Below are 22,935 nucleotides of genomic sequence, written 5' to 3' on the forward strand. Positions count from 1 at the left end.
TTAATGACCCATAATTTGCAACACCACTTGACATGAGTAACAGCTGAATCTCAGGTTAGCGAGGGAAGGAGCTGATGCCAGATCAGGCCTGATGAAGGAACTGACACGCTTACTAAGTTAAAAAACAAAGCAACCTATTGATCCTGATCACAAGGGTCCAAAACCCATTCAGGAAGCAAGTTCTAAACTTGCCCTACCCAGTTGCTGAGTATGTTCTCCCTTCTCTTAGCAGTCATTTACGGAGGAATTATTCCTGCCGGAATTCCATCTGACTGTGCAAGGTGAGGGAGTTCAATTATTTAATCATGCCTATGCTCTTGACTTGAAAGGCCAATGCTAGCGCTCATGTGCTTTCTGTTTAATTTATACCAATACTTAACCTTGTTGGACTGTTCTCTTGTTTGCATGTCTGCTGGTCATGGATCCTGAGCGGAATGGATTGCTCCTGCATTTTCACATCGGCTGAGTTTTATGGGTCTGACCTTGGACTGCTGGCTCTGAATTTGAAAGCTTTGGGTTCGTTTTTTGTGTGCATTTCCACAGATGCAGAGAACTTTAAGGATGGAGGAAAATTAGAGGCTTCTGTAATGCATCCTCCTGTTGCATGGCGGATGAAATGTCATGCTTTCAGCAGGAATCTGCAGATATGTAAGTGGGGATTACTTGTACATTCATCCTATTTTATTCTCCTGACTCCTTCCCTAACCACCTGCTAGTGTTTTAACTTTTGTATTTGCTCATAATTTTGTCAACAATGTTGAGAGTATTAGTTACAATGCAAACATCCTTTTCCTTCTTCAAGTGCATTCTTTCTTCCTCTGAGCCTATAATAAATAGCCTGGAACCCAGAACAGCCTGTGTGTGGTATTTTTGGCTAAGGAAGGTGGAATGAGAGAACTGGGGGAACATGGGAACCTGGAGAAGAGAACTGAGGGGCTGGAAGGATACTGGGTACTAGGAGAAGGGGAGGAAGATTAATGAACTGAGAGTGTGATAGAATTGATGAGGGAGAGAGAAACACTGGACTGGGGAGGGGGAAAATGGATCCGAGAAGGGGAGAAAAGTTGCATGGTTGGGGAAATCGATGGAATTGGTGGAGTTGTGTAGTGACTATTTTGAGACTTTAAATTTATATACGTGAATTTTAGACAAATACCTCCAGGCTTTTTGATGACCCAAATGGAAACTTACAGGGATGGTATGTAGGTCCAGCATCAGCTTTATCTCTTGGTTTGAGGAATAGGTGAAAATCAAGGTGGGTTGTTTTAACGGAACCGTTTTCCTGTCCTAAGTGACTGCAAACAATATTCTCATGCCAGGGAGGTAACGAAGGGCAGAGATTGTTTAGATACAGGAGTCAAACTTATTACCCGCTGCTCTTGGAACAAGAACACAAAAATTTCACAGATGTGACCATTTCAGAGATAAGGTCAAGTCGACTTATGAGCTTTATTTGGGCTTATGAATTACTTGTCATTTTGTGTAACTGACAGGGATATTGCATATTTATTTCTATCCTTCTGTGCAATGTCTGCCACTCTTCCGAGAATGTTACTGTTGCAGGGTTTTCAAAAACAGCAAAGTCTGAAGAATAAAACTGCAACTTTAAATGAATTGAGCTCTTCTTCCAACATCTTGCACAGGCTAATAGTGGAATGAGTATGGTTCAGTCTAATCATGGTAATGGATGCAATATAAGAACATGAGTCAAACACGATAGAAAATAATAACACGGGAATAATTTAGTAGCAACTCTTACAGCTAATTTGCACCCAACCTGTAAAAGAGGTGAGAGGGTTCCCTGACTGTATTGAAGTCTACATTACAAACTTGCCGAGGCACAACTGTGCCATTGTAGTGCTTCTGGTGAAGATGCTCTAAGCCGACGGCAGAGAGTACTCTCATCAGCTTACTAACTCCACCTCCAGGAGAGGCAGTAGCTATGTTGGCGGGAGAAGCTCTCCAGCTGACATAGCACTATCTACCCCAGCACGTAGGTCTGGGGTGTGGATTATTCATGCAGTTAGTATGCAGCAAGTAGATGCTGGCTGTCACATCAGCACTGGATGGATCAGCACAGACTGAGATGTTTTGTTGAGTAACACACTCCAATTCCTTCTGGGACATAGCTACATCACTTGGGCTGTGGATTATTCACACCCCTAAGCAATGTAATAATACCGAAATAATTCTGTAGTGCGTACCAAGGGTGTGTTTTCATATATTTGTGTGTTCATGTCTATAAATTATGGAACAGTTCAGAACAGAGCTAAATCAGGTCAGTCTACCTCTTGTCTTTTTTTTTTTACGTTTTTTAACTTAACGTTGGTCAAGAGACTTTGGGTATAGCTACACAGCCAAATCCGTGCCTGGACTAACCTCCCCAAGCTGGCCGAAACCCGGTGAGCATGGGCAACAATAGTAATAACAATAGCAAAGACAGTGCAATAAGGGCTTCAGCATGGGTAGTCCAAGCCTGGTGCAGGTCCTAGGTACATACTTGGCTAACTAGCCCATGCTGAAGCCTGTGTTGCATTGTCTTCACTGCTATTGTTAACTCTGATAATTGGATTCAAGCTAGCTCAGGTATATTCAAGCTAGCTGTGCATTGTTTTTGCTGTGTGGACATACCCACAGTCTCTCTGTGCATGGGGTTGTCATCAGTGAAATGGGTACAATAGTAATTCCTTGCATGTGAGGATAAATGCATTCGTGATTGTGAAGTGCTCTGCAAATACAGTGATGGAGCCTCAAGAACCTAGCAGGTTCACAAATACATTTATGTAGCTGTTTTCTCCCAGGGTCATCTCAGGAGACTTTCTGCACCTAAGACGTCTGAAACACATTGGCTTCCAAAGCTAAATCCCAGAGGGAAACGGAATGTGTAACTCAGCATAACATCTCACCCTGTGCTGAGCCATCCAGGGCTAATGTGACAACCAATGTCTACTTGTGGCATACTAATGCAATGTGCAGCAATGCCATTTGAGAGTTTAACTCAAAGTCAACTTTCAATCATCAGTTTTGCCTTTCCGATGTGAAGGTTTTCTTTCCAACTGGGACTATTTGCGTAAATTGCAAGCAGCCCATTTGGAGTCTGACTATTTTTTGCAGTCCTAGGAGAGCAAGGTAGGGGTTTTATGGAGTGAGCTCTCAGGTAGACACACATTTGGCTCACAGTGCGCTGAGTTATCAAGTTTCTCCACGGGCAGCCATGTATCTTCTGTATCCAGAGTCAAATTATATTTGACATTTGATTTAAAGCCCAAGACATCTTGGTGCTAAAGAGAAGTATGAGTGCTAAAGCAGGTGGGGACTCAATTTGACAGAACAGATGTTTCTATTCCTATCTTACCTGGTAGGGTGACAGACAAGTTCTAATCCATCCCCCCCGACTATTCCATCCCCTGAAAATTACTGAGCTAGCGCTCTATTGAAATGACACTTTTCCAAAATTATTTTCCACCTGGCAATGTTAAAGGGGCTATTTTGGAGGCTGCACTGGAACTGGGATGACTTACGCAGTTAGTAACATGGGCTCATTGACTCGTATCCAGAGGTTTCATTTAAAGCTTGGGAAAAGTTCACAAACGGCACAGCGGAGAGCAATCCCTCACTTTGCCACTGTGGAAAGTGGGGCTGTTCTGTCAAGAGAGAGTGTTCGTGATCAGTCACAGCCTTTATTTTAGCCTGTCTTATGGGCATTTACTCCAGTGAGCGCTCTCATTGTCTCTTTTAAAGCTCTTGAAGCTTGAGGAGTGCTTAGGGCAGCTCGGGGAATGGGCATGCACAGGTGGCTTTAAGACATATTTTTGGCCCCTTGCCCTCGGAGCTGGTCATTTGCTGTGGTGGTCCACAACAGACTCAGGGCTGCTCTATTTTACACAGGTGCCAGTGTGGCCACAAGGGGCCACTCTAGAAGCTGGGGATCTCTGGGGTACAGGGATAACCTAGCCATGTCCTAAGGACTAGTCACAATAGCATAACTAAATTACACTAGCTTGTAATGGGAGCAACACGTAGTGGTGAACCAGTCGCAGTGGGTTTATCTGTTGGCATAAGACAACAGAATGAAGCCCAGGATTATCTTGGTTTGTGCTTTCTCCATCTATTCTATACATTTTATTGCTCAATTATATTTTGCCTTTTGGTATCCATTCTATCATACTACCTTAGTGCCATGGCAAATATCATTTTATGCAGCCCATTTATTATGAAGGTCTATTTTTTACGATTATATATATTATGCATGGCAGCAAATGCATTTACTCAGGTCAAGAAGGCCCCTAATACATGCCTGTGTTGTTTCTTTCATTATATTTGTATTTCACGTGTCTTAGGCAGACACATTTCATACATCTTAATTATCTGATTATCTTCCAAGATGTAGATATACTTCCTGTCTCGAAGGAGGGGAAAGGATGTGGGGAAGGAGATGTGGACTATGAGAATAGATGGAAATAAAGGAAGTCACACCTCACATCAAATTGTTTTCACATTTCCTTCTGTATTGATTTTTTTTCAAAAGCTGATTATTGTAGCTGCTCTGCAAGCCAGTCTCATTAGGAACCCATTGATTGTGAAGCCTCATTATTGCTCCAGATGTTGGGACTGGGAAAGAATAGATAAGGGGAAAAAATTAAGGCCAATATTTTATTACTTTAATGTTTGTTGTGCTCTTTGGGCTCTTCCTAGATATATATTTTTAAAGCTACAAATTAATTATCATCTTTACACAATAACCTCCCTGCCTTTAAAAAGGTCAAAGAGGGAATGGATGTCTTTTCCATCATGAAAAGCAGCCTGGGATTGATTGAAATGGTGAAAGCCCATTCGATTCTTTTTACTGCAAAATGGATACAATTTTAATGGCTTCCCCTGCTTATCTATGCTGCAAAGAGCAGAAGCGCCATCGTTAACTTCGCAACAGCACTAAATGTCACAGTCTACTGGACCGTGTCCTTCTGTTGCAAAGTTCCTCCTTCATGTGGCTACCTGGGCAGGCAGGGGGAGCCTTGCAAAATGTTGCGAAAATTATGGCTAGTTCTATTTTCCTGGGTGAATGATGTTGTTTGAATCCTATCTGTCCATCCAGTGAATAGAAAAGATAACATTTGCTTAGGTCCTCATTCAGTAGAGTGCTTAAGCATGGGCTTCAGTGCTTTGGGACCAAACTAGTGAGGTACTTATCTGACCCCCTATAATATCTGAGTGCCTCACCATCTTTACTGTATTCACCTTCACCTCACCTCTGTGAGGTAGGGCAGTGGCTATTATCCCCATTTTACAGAGGTGGAACTGAGGTACAGAAAGAGTAAGTCACTTGCCCAAAATCTCACAAGGAGTCTGTGATGGTCCAGGGCTTTGCACCTGGGTATCCTGCCAGTGCCTTAACCACTGGACCATTCTTCTTTTCCTCCATGGTCATTGATGGTATGGTGTTTGCACAGGAGTTTTGTGCAGCTCAGCTGTTTCTTTTCACTTGGTAGTTGGAGAGCCATGTATTTGGTTTCAGTATAGGTGGCTCTGCAGGCCCTCTCCCTCTTCCCCTGGGGTTTGCTCTAAATTGCAAACACATCCAAAATTAGACAGTTTGATCCAGCAAGCTTCTGAGTTGCTGGTCCTGAGCTATTTCTGGGCCATCGGTTGAGAAGCTAATGGGAACCGAGGGCGTTCACCACCCTGGAGGCTTTCAAAGTTTGGTGCTTGAGTTTCTGCTGCTGCCTTGATGTAAATCTGGTGTAACCCCATTGAAAGAAATTGCAGCGTCCCATCCACCTGGTTATTTGCTTTAGCGCCAGTCTCCTTACAGGTTTTGATGGACGGGCCTGGGTTCATCTGGATCCCAGCTCTGCAGGGTGTAATGTCTTTATTCTCTTTCCATATGAATTGACTTAGTTGTACCTCCACCCCTCTCGCTCCTTCCTGGCAGAGCCACCTGGGCAGCTTGGAAGGAAAATTCTGCCTACGGGGTAACCCCCAGTTACTTGCTGGATAGTTGGAGACTCCCAAGGAATAACATAAACACAGACAATATATTCAACAGAACAATTGTGTTAAACAGGAAGTAAATCTAACATAATCAGGTAAAACACTAGGCCACCAGTGCCCTCCCCACAATGCTAGGTATTCATTAATTTCCCCAGTCATGTAACCTGATATAGTAAGAGTAAACTTTGGTGCCCGATTGGCACGCATATTTTATAGGGGCCCTTGTTGACCTGTGGCAATGATATCATCTGCAGCAGCAATAAAACCACTTGGCCGACTTAGTTTAGTACAGCCTAAAAAACTTTCACATGGGATAAGATGGTAAGTCCCTCCACGGGTAATAAATAGGTTTAATAGGTAATAAAATCCGCAAACCCTTTCCCCTGGTTTCAGGATACAGTTCGGGGAATAGGGGGTCTCCCAAACAATTTCCCTGACTGTCTACCTATCAGACGGTGCGCACACCACTCCGCGAAGGATCCTCAGATTCAGAGCTGAAACTCAACTCCTCAGCAACTGCAGAGAGGCTGACAATCGTAGCGGGCAAGTGCCAGCTGCAAGGATCCAGCTGCTTCTTTCCCTAAGATTTCCCCTCACCATAAAGGGATACAGGGATCAGGTGAAAATTACAGTAACTTTCCTAAAACTCCTAACGCCTGATCTCCTACCCTAGAACTCAGATTCAATCAGAGCAGGCGGGCAGCCCTGAACTAGAAGCCAAAACAGTACTTGCCAGGTGGTGACTGGTTCAAATAGGGGAAGCGGAAGGGCTAACAAACTGATGGGGTTGGGAGTTTTCCTAATCGACCTCTATAAATTAGGAGTTCCCTTGAATAGGGAAATGCCTATGCTAAGGGATCTTGCTTTCAGGCACCCAGAGGGCAGTTCTCAGGGGAAAACCCTGCATGCAGGCCCGGGACTCATGAGCTCAGTCAGTCCTACCTTTACAGTGCCTGGCTCCAGGTGCCTCCAAAGTGTCTTCTCCCCAGTCATAGGGCTCCGAGAGGCAGGCATCTCCCTGAAGACTATCCTTATTGGTCAGGCTAGCACATCATCCTGGGCTTTTACTTGTCTGTCATTTGACTCTAACCCCCTCCTTTCTCTCAGGCACTGCTCCAAGTCTCAGCAGGCATGTTAGTGGCCATTCAGATGCACCAGCTGTTGCTTCCCTGAGCCAACAGGACCCCTATCACTCTAAACAGGGTCTCTCCTCATTCCCTCTTGGTTGCCTAGAAGACTGAATTGGCCCTTGGCCCCCTTCCTTCCAGGGAGAGTGTACCTCTCCCTGACTTACTAGCACTCAGAGACCCAGGAACCCAGGCAAGCTTCTTGGAGGTTACAAAATGCTCTCAGTGTAGTTGCAGAGGTATAAAATGGTGTAGTAGATTGGGGGTAGCCTTCTGATGGAAGATTAATTAATCTGGGCAGGGTTCTGAGTATATATGAAAACCAAGAGAGATTCTCCTAGTCTGGGTTTCTCCAAAAGGTTTTTGCAACTCTAACTGATTTCATTTACCAGGCTTTTACAAGAATAGAAAGCATATCATTTGCTGGAACACTGCATAAAGTATTTGTGGTTTATTAAGGTAGGCAGTGCCCACTCTACTTTGAAACAGACATGGCACAGACGTGCCTGTTGTTGTAAACTAACTCTGAAAATACTTCTGTGTAACAGTTTTGCTGCACCACTTTTGGTGGCGGAATCTCTTTTTTCAGCTGAAAAGGAGGATTTTAGGTGGTAAGCGGAACCATTGGCTGATTTACTGCAAATGTATTTCTTTATGCATATGGTTATAGGGATAGCTCCTCCTCTCCTTTCTGGTCTCTCTGAATGTACACACCTCAGGTGTTAGCCCTTTTGCCTTTAGCTGTCTTGTGGTGGAATCTCAATCTCATAACTCTTCCACTTGGGATCCAGGTACACTGTCCCTTATGTACCAATTGCTTATTATCGTGCAGTTCCTACTGCCTTTCAGGTACCTGCGTTTCATCCCAAAGGGAACCTGTGAGATAGTGACTACCAGCTGCCCATAGTGTAGTCTCAGCCTATGTCAACAGAATGGGCTTTTCTGTTGGTGACCATGTGTTAGTACCTGTTAGTAATACCTTTAGTTAATTCTTTCTGTATGTTTGATTTGTATATATTAACTATTCTTTAGAATCTTTATCTTCAACAAAGAGTATGTCTGAATTTTAAGGCCTAGAACACTGGTCTTGTCCAATAAGTAACCCTATTCAGGAATTTATTCATTCTGCTGTATTTAATAACTCTAGGGTGCCTTCATGTCTAGAGGACTCCAGATATTCTTGGAGACCATCTCCTTAACATATATAAATAAAATGCAGACATAAGCATATCTAAACTTGGGAAACTAATAAGAGATTATTGTTACAGGAGATGTTTTCTGTTGGGGAAATCAACATGGAAGAATGATTGTGGGGCAAGAAAGACCCAGTGAGAGATATTAACTTGAAGAATTGTTAGTGCTCTCAGCTGTAAATAATCATGCCTTTTCACATGAGTCCTTCCTACATTGATGGCAAGAGGCATGAGTGCTTCCTACATTGATGGCAAGAGGTTTCCTGTTGACGTAGATAATCTACCTGTCTCAGAGGCGGTAGCCAGGGATGGGTCAACACTAGAAAATTAGATCTCCCCACCTACGTTGCTCAGGGGTGTGCAAGTAGTTAAGCTGACTGAGACATTTTGTACCTTGGGGGAACACCCTGTAACCCCCATATTCCTCATTTATGTATGATTGTGATCCTACATATGAAGCAGGCCTTGGAAGGGATCAGGGGAAAGGTTATGATCTGCTGAAAGTCATTTCTCGATCCGTATGTGTATATCATTAATGCATATGAAGTTATGAGAATTGTGTTGTATGGTTGTCACTAACACATGCTGTAAGTTGAGGAATCAGCCAGATATTAGCTTCCCAGAGGCAACAGCAAGGAAAGTAACCAACACCTGGGCGGGGTGTCAAACAACCCATCAACAACCATTGTCCAGCAGGGAGCACAATGCAGTGACTCACCTGCATGAGGCCACACCAGGGGAATTGCTCAACCTTGCCTGGAGACTCAGCAATGCCCCCAGATGTGCCTGGACTTGTGCTCCCCAAGCAAATAGGACTGAGGGTATAAAACAGATACAGTGGCCCCATGCTGGGCCTTTCTCCTTCACCCACCTACACTGCAAGCAACAAGGACACTCTGAAGACTCCAGCTGAGGGGACTGGCCCAGATTTCAAGGGTGAAATCTGTGTACTATGAACTGCAATGTTCAGTGAGAAAAATGAGAAAACTGCTTAGTCTAGTTGTTGCCCAGTCTAATAGGGTCGAGAGTTTAGACTGTGTGCTTATATTTTATTTCTTTTGGTAACTAACTCTGACTTTTTGCCTATCACTTAATATAACTTAAAATTTATCTTTTGCAGTCAATAAATTTGTTTAACTGTTTCTCTTTCATAGAATCATAGAATATCAGGGTTGGAAGGGACTTCAGGAGGTCATCTAGTCCAACCCCCTGCTCAAAGCAGGACCAATCCCCAACTAAATCATCCCAGCCAGGGCTTTGTCAAGCCTGACCTTAAAAACTTCTAGGGAAGGAGATTCCACCACCTCCCTAGGTAACGCATTTCAGTGTTTCACCACCCTCCTAGTGAAAAAGTTTTTCCTAATATCCAACCTAAATCTCCCCCACTGCAACTTGAGACCATTACTCCTTGTTCTGTCATCTGCTACCACTAAACCAGTCTAGAGCCATCCTCTTTGGAACCCCCTTTCAGGTAGTTGAAAGCAGCTATCAAATCCCCCCTCATTCTTCTCTTCCGAAGACTAAACATCCCCAGTTCCCTCAGCCTCTCCTCATAAGTCATGTGTTCCAGTCCCCTAATCATTTTTGTTGCCCTCTGCTGGACTCTTTCCAATTTTTCCACATCCTTCTTGTAGTGTGGGGCCCAAAACTGGACACAGTACTCCAGATGAGGCCTCACCAATGTTGAATAGAGGGGAATGATCACGTCCCTTGATCTGCTGACAATGCCCCCCCCTACTTATACATCCTAAAATGCCATTGGCCTTCTTGGCAACAAGGGCACACTGTTGACTCATATCCAACTTCTCATCCACTGTAACCCCTAGGTCCTTTTCTGCAGAACTGCTGCCTAGCCATTCGGTCCCTAGTCTGTAGCGGTGCATTGGATTCTTCCATTCTAAGTGCAGGACTCTGCACTTGTCCTTGTTGAACCTCATCAGATTTCTTTTGGCCCAATCCTCCAATTTGTCTAGGTCACTCTGTATCCTATCTTTACCAGTGAGTCTGTATGAAGTGTGTGGCAAATGTGCTCAGGTTTTGCAAAGGCTGGTGTATGTCCACTTTCCATTGATGAAGTGGTGAACCAACTCATAAATTTGCACTGCTCACCTTGACTTGGCTGAAGTACCCACCCCTATTTATGTGACAAACACCACAGTAATGACAGATCCAGACACCATATTAATAGCAGACATGCCAACTCTGGTGAATTGATTGCAAGAGTTGTGATTTCTGAGTAAAATTAAGCCTCACTCATGATCTTGCGATAGAACACTCAGATGTCAGGATATTTTTTCAGCCATGGCACAAATGTGTTTCCAGTCGAACAGGAGTTACCTCAACCTAAACAAAGGAATATGGTTTCTCCACCAGACCTTTAAATCCAAAGGACTTTGAAAGCCAATGAGAACTCATTTAGATATCAGATAAACAAAGCTATCAAGCTAATAAGTGGAGGGAAGAAACAGCCTGGCTACACCCCAGCAGGGAAGAGAAAGTTCATTTGAGATCTAAAGAAGGGGAGGGACAACCCTCAAATAAGCAATTGAATCAACTGGAAAAAAAATCTGACATTTGAGCATTTTAAAAGTGAGGCTTCATTTTACATAGGCCATGTCTACACTAGTGAGCTTACTGCAGAATAGCTGCATCATTTCAGCTGTGCCGCTGTACGATCACTTGAGTAGCCACTCTGTCGATGGGAGAGAGCTCTCCCGTCAACATCATAAAACCACCTCGTTTAGCTAACGAGCGGCAGTAGCTGTCTCAGTGGGAGGAGCTCACCCCCGCAACATAGTGCTGTGCACACTACCACTTATACCAGTGAAACTGGGTGTGTTTTCCACACCCCTGAGTTACACAAGTTTTGCCACCATAAGTGGTAGTGTAGACATGGCTTTAGAAATCCTGTCAGCCACCCCACCTATAAGCCCTGGGTGGTTTCTCCCCTGCCAGCCTGGGAAGAAGGAGAGGGGACCCACTGCAATCCCCACAGGACTGGGGAGGGTGAAGAACCCGAAGGGGCAGAGGTGAGGCTGGGGGCTGCAGGGGGTCTGAATTGAGGAGAGTGAGGGTTGATGGGGTTGGGGGGCTGCATTGATGGTGGGTTCTGAGCAGATGGCGTGAGTTCTGGGAGGGTGAAATGAGGATGGTAGGGGGCAGATGGGTAGGGGGCTGAACTGGTGCGGTAGTGATGATGGGGGCTGAACTGAGGGGGTTGAGTGAGGAGGGACAGGATTAATTGCTGGCAAAAGACGGGCAGATGTGTGGGGGAGAGCTCCTGCAGCAGAGGACAAAAAACACCATATCCAGTACATGTGGGAGAGTGAGCAACACTAATTGTCACATGCACACAGCCTGGGGACGGGAGGGGGAGTTCAAAAGCCAAGATACTGACCTAAAACAGGGGAGATACGATGGCTCTCTATAAATATATCAGAGGGATAAATACTGGAGAGGGAGAGGAATTATTTAAGCTCAGTACCAATGTAGACACAAGAACAAATGGATATAAACTGGCCTCCAGGAAGTTTAGACTTGAAATTAGATGAAGGTTTCTAACCATCAGAGGAGTGAAGTTTTGGAATAGCCTTCCAAGGGAAGCAGTGGGGGCAAAAGATCTATCTGGCTTTAAGATTAAACTCGATACGTTTATGGAGGAGATGGTATGATGGGATAACATGGTTTTGGTAATTAAATATTCATGGTAAATAGGCCCAATGGCCTGTGATGGGATATTAGATGGGGTGCGATCTGAGTTACCCAAGAAAGAATTTTCTGTAGTATCTGGCTGGTGAATCTTGCCCATATGCTCAGGGTTTAGCTGATCGCCATATTTGGGGTTGGGAAGGAATTTTCCTCCAGGGCAGATTGGAAGAGGCCCTGGAGGTTTTTCACCTTCCTCTGTAGCATGGGGCACGGCTCACTTGCTGGAGGATTCTCTGCTCCTTGAAGTCTTTAAACCACGATTTGAGGACTTCAATAGCTCAGACATAGGTAAGAGGTTTTTCGCAGGAGTGGTGGGTGAAATTCTGTGGCCTGCGTTGTGCAAGAGGTCAGTCTAGATGATCATAATGATCCCTTCTGACCTAAATATCTATGAACCTATGAAAACCACAATATAATATATTTTTAAAATGTCATGATTATTGGGCCAATCCCATGATTATTGATCTCTTGAAGTTGGCAATACTGTAATAGTCACCAATGCGCATACCCACATTTGTCAGATAGACATTCGTGTAGTGTGTCACTGCAGAACTGGGAACCTAAGGCAACATTTAAAAATCTTGCAATGTTTGCTGCCATCTTCTCTTTAACCACACTCACAGTCTCCGGAAGTCAAACACTAGTCACTGCTTGTTTATGTATACACCTTATCCCAGCGTTGCTTCTTGGAATGGCATGTGTGGTGTTATACACCAGGGAGAGCTCAGCTCAGTTTAGCAGGGCTGAAGTCAATCGAGGGGCTGACAGCATAAAGAACACTCTGCTTGTTATCTCAGAGCCACTCCCGCTTAACAAGCAGCAAATATGTGGTGTAATTGCCACATCATATATCTCTGCGATGCAGACCTGGATTTCTGTAATAGCCACCCTGAATTGTATTATGCTGTATCAGTTATTCAGTATTCCAGGCCTGTTCCTTCCTAACCATTGTGATTTATCTGTGCCTTTCATTTTCTTTATTGACCGCTTTTTTTTCCCTATAAGGTTACTGTGGCAACAGGAGGAATGGCCAGATGTCTTTTTTGTCTGTAGCATCTATAGGTATCAATATGTAGCATTTATATGCCATAGAGATGTTGATGTATAGAACCAAATTCTACAGCAGGGAGGGAAGATGTTAGAGAGTAGGAACAGGCAGCATTGCTATTATTTAGCAGCATTCACAATTAGCAGATGTATGGGTGTCTTGAGCCCTGTCTTAAACACCACTTTTCCTGAAGGCTTTCCCCAGGTCTGTATTTTAGATTCACCCAGCACTTATGCTGACACCACAGTTCATTACTAAAAGAAAAGCAGCACTGTTGGGATAGCCCATTTGTTACCGGAGACATGGAGATTCTCAGAAAAAATATTTCCCATGTTGCGCACAAAGGGGCTGACTCTCCTTTTGAGCTTGTGTAAATGAGGAGTGCAGTCAATGGAGTTACACTGGTTCAAATGAGGAGAATCTGGCCCACATTCTCTCAAGTGGCTTTACAAGAACAAGGGGGGTCATTCATTGGAATTAATGGCAGGTAAATGTAGAAAGAATGAAAGAGAAATTGGCCCCACACATTGTGGAATTCACTGCAGTAGGAGGTAAGAGTCAAGTGTTGCAGCTGGATTTTTAAAGCAGCTGGTTGATTTTTATGGCCAGCAATAATCAACTGATAATTTTACGACTAATAACAATGTACCTCATAAAATCAAGGTAAATCAGATTTTCATGGTACAGGGCATTAAGGAGCCAATCCAACTCCTGTTTAAGTTATTGAGGGTCTTTACATTGACTTCAGGGCTCTTTGGATCAGGTCGGAACAGATCACAACAGGGGTCAAGGAAGACTATTTCGCCCTCAAGGAGAGCACTGAAAAAATACTTTTAGAGCAGGACCAGTTTCTTTGACTTCCTCTGTTCATAGCTCTTATATAGTTATCTTCATCTGTAGATTTCAAAGCCCTTCAGAAAGGAAACTAGTTGATTGCCATTCAACAGATAGGGAAAAAGATGAAGTGGCTTAATCAAGGTCACCTACCCAATCAGTGGCAGAACCGGGAGTACACTTAGGCCTCCTACCTCTCTGTCGTGTGTTCTGTCCACTGTCCTTCCTGTCTCCATACCATCCTTACTGAAAAGCCCTATAGAACGGGATAGAAAATAATAACCTTTTCATAAGACTTTTTTTGAGCTAAGTAGATAACTGTGTGGGAATTTTAGAGGGCATTAAAAATAACTTAGAAAAGAGATCATTTTCTATTGGAGTCTCTTGTTCTTGAGTCACTTCAAGAGAACCCTATTGGTTTCATCTCTGAGGGGAAGGAGGTCTTGTGACTAAGACAATGGTATGAGACTCAGAACACCTGGGTTTAAATTTTGGCTCTCTCACAGACCTTGGGCAAATCACTTAATCTCTGTGCCTCAGTTCCCCATCCATGAAATGGACACAATGATACTTCCTTTCTGTCATATCTATTTAGACTGTACACTCTTCAGTGTAGGGATTAATCCTTTGTACAGCTTTTGGTTGAATGTGGCCTCTAGGCACCATAATATATAATACTTATATATTCTATAGGACTTTTCTATATGGGTGGGTAATAGCAATTCCAGGAGGCAGGATCCAGGACTTGATGGATCAGTGTCCTGAGTCTTTACAATAAATCCATTATTCTGAAAGCAAAGAAGTCGCCTGCTTGTTGATGTTGTATAATGATGAGATTTTAACTGACGATGCCATAAAATAATGAGAGCTGGCAGAATGTTCACCTGCATGGGGAAGAGCATGTCAAAGTCCTTAAACACCCTGTGCTTGGACATCACAGCTTACTGTGACTCATGCCTTAGTAGTCTATCCTGCCGTCAGCAGGAACAGCAGTCCCCCTGCAAAGTGAAGGCTCTCCAGCCTCTTTCAGTCTTCTCTTCTGACTCACCAGCTTGTCTGCTCTGTGGACACATACTGTGAATGATAAAATAGAAGGAAAAGCCAGGGACAGGGTTTAACGCATTAGCACAATTTGAAAATTAACTTGTGTCTTTGCATCAGCATCCTAACTGGGATTTTGCCAGGCTCTGTCATGCTTTCACTTAGTTACTTTGTGCTCTCTCTCTCTCTCTCTCTCTCTCTGTATAGGGGACTCATGCTGCATTGACAGCCCGGCCTATAGTTAGAGAACAGCTACAACAGAGGTAGCTGTTGCTGGGAGTTTTGCAGTACCCAGAGGCCCAGCTGATACTGGGGAATCTATGTGCTAAGCACTGTAGAAGTAAGGCATGATTCTTACCCGAAGAAGTTACAATGTGAATAGGTAACAGACAAAGGGTGGGAGAATGGCAATGTTACTGTCCCTGTTTCACAGAGGGGTAGCTGATGCAGAGACACTGAGGCCTGGTCTACACTACAGAGTTAGGTCGACGCAAGACGGCTTAAGTCAACCTAATTATGTCAGTGTCTACACTGCAATGCTGCTTCTGCCAAAGTAAATGGCCTGCTATGCCAACATAATAACTCCACCTTCACGATGTCGATGTAGTTAAGGCTGTGTGGACACTGTATTACTTACATGGGCTGACAGCTGGACCCTGCCCCCTGCCTTGACACTGACAGCCCACGCTTCAGCCAGGTGCCAGGCTCACAGCTGGGTTCCCCCAGCCATGGTGATAAAAGCCAGGTACTGGGCTCACAGCTGGGCCCCAACCCCAGCTTGGGCTGCTGGGCTCCAGTTGTCAGTGTCCCACAATGCCCTGCTTCAGTCAGTGGAAGCGCTTCTGAGGTGGACGTGCACTGCCAACAGAAGGAGCATAGTGCAGATGTGAACCACCACTTTCATTACTGCGGGAGCTGTACGTCAACTCAACTGAATGTTGTCGTGAACACAAGCCCTAAGTAACTCGCCCAATGTCACACACCGTGAATGAGTGTGGCAGAGCCAGAAACTGAATTCACATCTTTTGAGTCCCAGTCCAGTGCCCTAGCCAGCCTTCCTCTCCACAACTATGATCCCTAGTTTACACATGGGGAGTTTATATAAGTCGTCCACCAACAAAACACATAATGAGTCAGTAGCAGAGCAAGGAATAGAACCCAAGACGCCTAGTTTGCTGCTCTAACCACTAGGCTATATTGCTTCTGTGGGAAATAGTTGTGTGGGATAGCAATGGAAATTTAAGATTCCCTCACTCTACCCCGACAATATTTGGTCAGAGCTATGAGTTTGTGTATACACTATGTAGATTCAGTAGACAAGTTGGTGTCTGAGTGTTGGGGAAAGCTAGCAATATCTGATCATGAACTCTTACCAGAACTGTCATGTTTACTGAGTCATTTATAAGAGCAAAGCAAGCCAAGTGAAAAACACACTAATACATGGAATTATGGCATTGTTATTCCCAAATGTGAAAGGAGCTTGTGATGGGGTGCACTTGCCCCACATTGGAGACGAAGGGGTTAACCTGCACTCTTGGCAGTGGAAACCACACCCCCTCAACTCTGGTGGGCATGCTGCAACTGGGGAACTGGTATAAAAGGGAGCAGAGCAGCTCAGTTGAGGCTGACCACTGAGGAGGGAGGATGCACCTTGCAGGTGCCAGTCCCCAGCAGCGGAAACCAGAGACTCTGAGACCCAGGAGGACATCCAGATCCCTGTGGGCACCCAAGGAAGATTGGAGTCACTGGAAGCAGCATAGGCTGAGGAACCTAGAGAACCCGGAGACACCCGCTGCACTGGGAGACACCTAGGAAGTGGCTCAGGGGAAACAGACGTGGGACTGGTTATAGAACCGGACATTAAGTCAGCATGTTTTGGTCAAATCCCAGCTGATTCAGTGGCAAAAACACTTGCCACTGCCAGGCCCTGCCTACGACCCAGTGGAGTAGGGAGGGCCTGGGTTCCCCTACCCCAGCTACCCCCCATGCCTCAGCTGGTGGCCCACTTCCCCAACTGGACATTAGGCTGCACAGCCCTGTGGAGAAGGGCAGCCTCATTAACTATGGCTAGCAGGCTGCACAACACTGTGGAAAGTGACAGCCTTATTGACTCTGGCCATTAGGCCGCACAGCCCTGCAGAAAAGAGTAGCCAGGCAGACTCAGCCATGGGACTACAACACCCTTACCCTGCTCCAACGGGGAATGAGGTGCACTCACTCCACGGCACAGCTGGATAGCCTTTGTCTAGCTCCTGTCTACGTACATCAGTAGAAAGGCCAAGCTGAATGGGTATTGAGATTGAATGCACTCTGATCCCTTAGACATCCATTCAGGTAAGGGACAAAGCACATTAGGGATTCTATACTAGTCATCCTAATTGTGTGTGCCATTTACACCTTTGGGCAGTACAGTAAAGCAAATGATTTATTATTAATTACAATAAGTAATCAAAATAGCTCTCCCAGAAGAAGGAACCACCTGGGAATATAGGCCCAGGTGCTCCAGAGCAAAATAATGCCAAGATGCCACAATATAAATCCATGGTATGCCCACACCTTGAATACAATATGCAGTTCTGATTGCTTCATCTCAAAAATAGATATAAGATTGGAAAAAAGTACAGAGAAGGGCAACAAAAACGATTACGGGTGCGGAACAGTTTCCGTACGAAGAGAGAAAAATACTGGGGACTGTTCACCTTACAAAGAGATGGCTAAGGTAGGATCTGAGGGAGGTCTATAAAATCATGGCTGGTGGGGAGAAAGTGACTAAGGAAGCGTTATTTACCCCTTCACATAATACAAGAACCAGGGGTCACCCAATGAAATTAAGAGGCAGCAGGTTTAAAACAAACATAAGGAAGAACTTCACACAACACACAGTCATCCTGTGGAACTCATTTCCAGGGGATGCTGTGAAGGCCAAAAGTATAACAGGGTTCAAAAAAGAATTAGATAAGTCCAGAGAGGATAGGTCCATCAATGGCTATTAGCCAAGATGGTCAAGGATGCAACCCCATGCTCTGGGTATCCCTAAACTTCTGACTGCCAGAAACTAGGACTGGATGATGGGATGGAGCACTCAAAATTGCCTTGTTCTGTTCATTCCCTCTGAAGCATCTGGCACTGGCTACTGTCAGAAGACAGGATACTGGACTAAATGGATCATTGATCTGACCCAGTATGGCCATTCTTATATTCTTAAACTGGTCAACATTTTTTCACTTAAATAGTTTTTTGATGAAAAATAGCTTTTTGACTAAAATGAAAACTTTTACTGGGCAGTTTCATTTTGGTCTAAATTTTCTGATGTTTTAATAAAAAAACCTGTAAATTGAAAATTTAACATTTTTTGGATGAGAGAGGATTGGCAAACGTTTTATGGTTTTGGATGCTAATTTGTTTTAACTAAAAATGATGTTTGACAACCAAGATTGGCACAAAAGATAGTAGGATGGTGCATGTGTGTCTGGCAGTCTGTCCCAGAATAAAATGGCTCCTGATTTCAGGAAGTCCTTAGAGCAGTGTTTTATCAAATTTTCAAAAACTAAGCCCCTCCTTCAGGAAAATGAAATCATTTTTGCCATCCATGCAACCTTGTCATATAATGTGAAAGACCTATCCTTCTTAATATATACATCTTGCATGCACTCTCCCCTCCCCAGCACTGTTTATTGTTCTGTGCCCCAGTTCGTGTTAGTCTCCATAATATGGTGGTACTTCTACGTTCTTATGTGTTTTGATCAGCAGTGAAAGAGTTAGCAATGCTGATATTTAAAGTATCAATATTCACTTCTCAGTTAGCACCCACTGAAATGAATGGAGCCACTCACTCTCAGAGCTATTGTTTCTGGCTTTCTGCAAATTCAGGGAGACATCTCTGTACAGTTTAGCACTTACCAACACAGGAAAATGAATCCAGAATATGGTACAGTGTGGAATTCAAGTGAAGTAACTCTTTTGAGTAACTGTAAAAGCATCCACACATTCAATTGATCAGGAACAGTTAATCCAGAATATATATTCTGGAATAATCCCTGCATACACTCACTTCATTTTTAGAAAGTTTCCTTGACAACTAGGGAATTCTTCATTTTTTTAATGAAAGCTGGAACTAGAGTGAAACTGAGAGGCCTGTTTGTGCCCCAGCTAGTCCTTTGTCCCTCAGATAAGAAGACTTAGGGGGCTGGAGCACATAATTTATGAGGATAGGCTGAGGGAACTGGGATTATTTAGTCTGCAAAAGAGAAGAATGAGGGGGGATTTCATAGCTGCTTTCAACTACCTAACAGGGGGTTCCAAAAAGGATGGATCTAGACTGTTCTCAGTGGTACCAGATGATAGAACAAGGAGTAATGGCCTCAAGTTACAGTGCGGGAGGTTTAGGTTGGATATTAGGAAAAACATTTTCATTAGGAGGGTGGTGAAGCACTGGAATGTGTTACCTAGGGAGGTGGTGAAATCTCCTTCCTTTGAGGTTTTTAAGGTCAGGCTTGACAAAGCCCTGGCTGGGATGATTTAGTTGGGGATTAGGTCCTGCTTTGAGCAGGGGGTTGGACTAGATGACCTCCTGAGGTCCCTTCCAACCCTGATATTCTATGGTTCTGTGATTCTATGACTATGACATTTAAAGAGAAACTTCCTTAGAACTTTAAAGATACAGTCAACACAGAACAAAATCATGAGGGATAGCTCAGTGGTTTGAGCATTGGCCTGCTAAACCCAGGGTTGTGAGTTCAATCCTTGAGGGGGCCATTTGGGATCTGGGGCAAAAATTGGGGATTGGTCCTGCTTTGAGCAGAGGGTTGGACTAGATGACCTCCTGAGGTCCCTTCCAACCCTGATATTCTATGATTCTATGACAGTTACATAGCTCAATACACCATCTATCTTATTTCAGCAGTTCTCAAAATGTGATAGTTTTGTTTTGAAACAGTGTTTCGGGGTTAGAGTTGTGGGGTGATGTATGGGGATTATCATCAATGGCAGTGACATCTGAGGCATTGTAGTAGTTTTTTCCCCATAATTGCTCTTTGATAGTTATGTCTTTTATAATAGTTAAAATAAATCAGAATGATTGGATTATTATTTGTATTATGGTAGTGCCTAGGAGTTCCTGGTATGTTCCAGGATCTCACTGAGAATCAGGAGACCTTGGTTCCATTTCTGGCTCTGTCCCTGACCTGTTGGGTAACTCTGGGCAAGCCACTTTCCTTCTCTGTGCCTCTGTACAATGGAAAATATGGTCTAGATAAAATTACTAGAAGGTGAGTGTGTAGCTGGTTGAAAGACTGTACTCAGAGTAATTATCAATGGCTCACTGTCAAACTGGGAGGGCATATTTAATGGGGTCCCTCAGGGATCAGTTCTGGGGCTGGTACTAGTCAATATTTTCATTATTGACTTGGATAATAGAGTAGAGAGTATGCTTATAAAATTGGCAGAAGACGCCAAGCTGGGAGGGATTGCTAGCACTTTGGAGTACAGGGTTAGAATTCAAAGCAATCTTCACAAATCAAAGGATTGATCTTAAATCAACCAGATGAAATTCAATAAAGAGAAGTGCCAAGTACATCACTTAGGAAGGAAAAAAATCAAATGCATAACTACGAAATGGGGACTAAATGGCTAGGCAGTAGTACTGCTGAAAAGGATCTGGGGGTTCTGGTGGATCACAAATGGACTATCAACCAACAATGTGTTGCAGTTTTGAAAACGGCTAATAATATTCTGGGGTGTATTAACAGGAGTGTCAAACGTAAGAGATGGGAGGTAATTGTCCCACTCTGCTAAGCACTGGCGAGGCCTCAGCTGGATTGATGTGTCCAGTTCTGAGTGCTGCACTGTAGGAAAGAAGTGGGCAAATTGGAGAGTCCAGAGGAGAGCAACAAAAACCAGACCGATGATGAAAGGTTAAAAAAACCTGGGCTTGTTCAGTCTTGAGAAACGAAGACTGAGGGGGGACCTGATAGGAGCTCAGGCACACACCTCATTTTCACCCTTTCATAAAAAGATACTGAGATCCTTTTATTTCAGAGTGTTCCTGTAATCTCCGTTTGGGTCCCTATGGCTACGTCTACACTGCAAAAAATCACCCACAGCGTGTCTGGAGTGGTTCACGACCATGAGTGCCTTCCTCAGGGCAGACTGTAAAAAACAAGGCAGACACCCCAAACTAGTGGTATGTTCTATACTTTGTTTTCACCACCACAGTAACATATGCAAACTCCTGGATCACTATAACAGTCTTACCATGGAAGCACAGACAGTTCCCTTAGTTTGTCAGTTTGTAGCTAACATCTATGGCCTTGGCCGGAGCGGGCACTTGGTTTACCAGTGTCACAGCAGCACATCTGAGCCTGAGTCTAGAGACTCAGGTATGTGCAAGAGGACTAAAAATAGCCATGTCTACATTCTCACTTGGGCTCTGAAATGCATGTTCCTCCCTGGATTTCAGAATCTGAGTTCCAGCCCAAGCAGGAATGTCTACACAGCAATTTTTACCACAATAGCACAAGCCCAAGTTGGTAGACTTGCTGTCATGATGTGTGTGGTTCTTTTAACGGGGTAGACATACCTCAAAAGACTCCAGTTATAGAATATTTAACCAATCAAGTGATCTTGAATTGGTTTTATGCCTGTGTATCACCAGTGACTTCAATGGACTTACAACTGGTTTACACAGGTGAAACAGAGCACAGCTGGGCCCTTTTGTTGTGCAGTATGTAATAATGCATACTTAATGACAAATGATTAAAGAATGTAGCTGTAATTAGTAATCCTCTTACACAGTTTACAGGCAGAACCTGCAAGCCGGCATCACACAGTAAAGAGAATGCATGTAATAGTTACTCTACTTTGATTTTAAAATTCTCAGGTCTTTTTGGAGAATAAGCTTCCTTCTTAGAAGCAAACAGTCATCACACTCTACAGGAAAGATATTTCAAGAGTGATCTTTGTGACACCTCCCTATTTCGGACCAGGAAAGGAAGAGGCAATCATTTCTTTTTTCTATCACTTCATATAAAACGGCTTACCACAGTTTGGTCCGGATATTTTATTTCCCCCTCTCTTTCACAGACAAAGATCTTTAAAATCCAATCTTTATAGATGTCTGAATGTTAAATCAAATAAAGTTATCTTCTTCCTATATTAAGAAGGTCAGTAGTTACGTGTTTTTTTTTTTCAGCCATCTTCCGAACTGAACGCTGGCATTTAGTAAATCAAGTATTGGTTACAAATTAGAGAAGTAGGAAGCTAAATTAGATGCAGCCTGGAGTCTCTGCTTGAAGGTTGAAAGTTGAAATGCCGTTCTGGGTAAAAGCCTGCCTGAACTCCATATGTCAATACCTTAGCATTGTAGCGAAAAATATTCTGCCAGTGTGTGTGTTGGGTAGTGCTTACCCAAACCAGAACATGGATGTTTCAGCTGGAATCCTCTTTATTAATGACAATTATATTTGCCTGCTAATCTTTCACTTACATAAATGAGACTGTATGGGGGAGAGGAAAGTTATGGGTAGCTGGCTAGATCCGAGAGGGTGTAATAAGAAAGAAGAGACCTATCTCTGGTTCAAATACAATCCATGGAGTTAGTGCCCCGCAGATAGCATCTTTGGGTGCTAGTTTGGTGGCCAATGGGAAATGGATTTCTCTTGGGCCAACTTCTAGTTGGACATCCACATCACAGGTACCCTTACCAGAAATGGCACTTATTGGAACTCTCGATTAGGTCTCTGAGAGACCAATAAATGATCCTGTAAACTAAACTACCGCTTCACCAATGGAGATAGCTCCTCCCTGTTTGGTCTGATGCATAGAGACAGGCAGGCATCCACTGCTCATATTCTGTGAGGGTAAAACTCTTTTTGCCTGGCCCACAGTACAGAGAGGCTGCAAAAGGCCATATGTTCTATATTATGCTCTGTGTGAAGGGCATAAATGATGCACCAGGGCTATATGGACTGGGATGAATTTCACCCTGGGAAAAGCA

The sequence above is a fragment of the Lepidochelys kempii genome, chromosome 5 (assembly GCF_965140285.1).
Source record: "Lepidochelys kempii isolate rLepKem1 chromosome 5, rLepKem1.hap1, whole genome shotgun sequence".
Taxonomy (NCBI): domain Eukaryota; kingdom Metazoa; phylum Chordata; order Testudines; family Cheloniidae; genus Lepidochelys; species Lepidochelys kempii.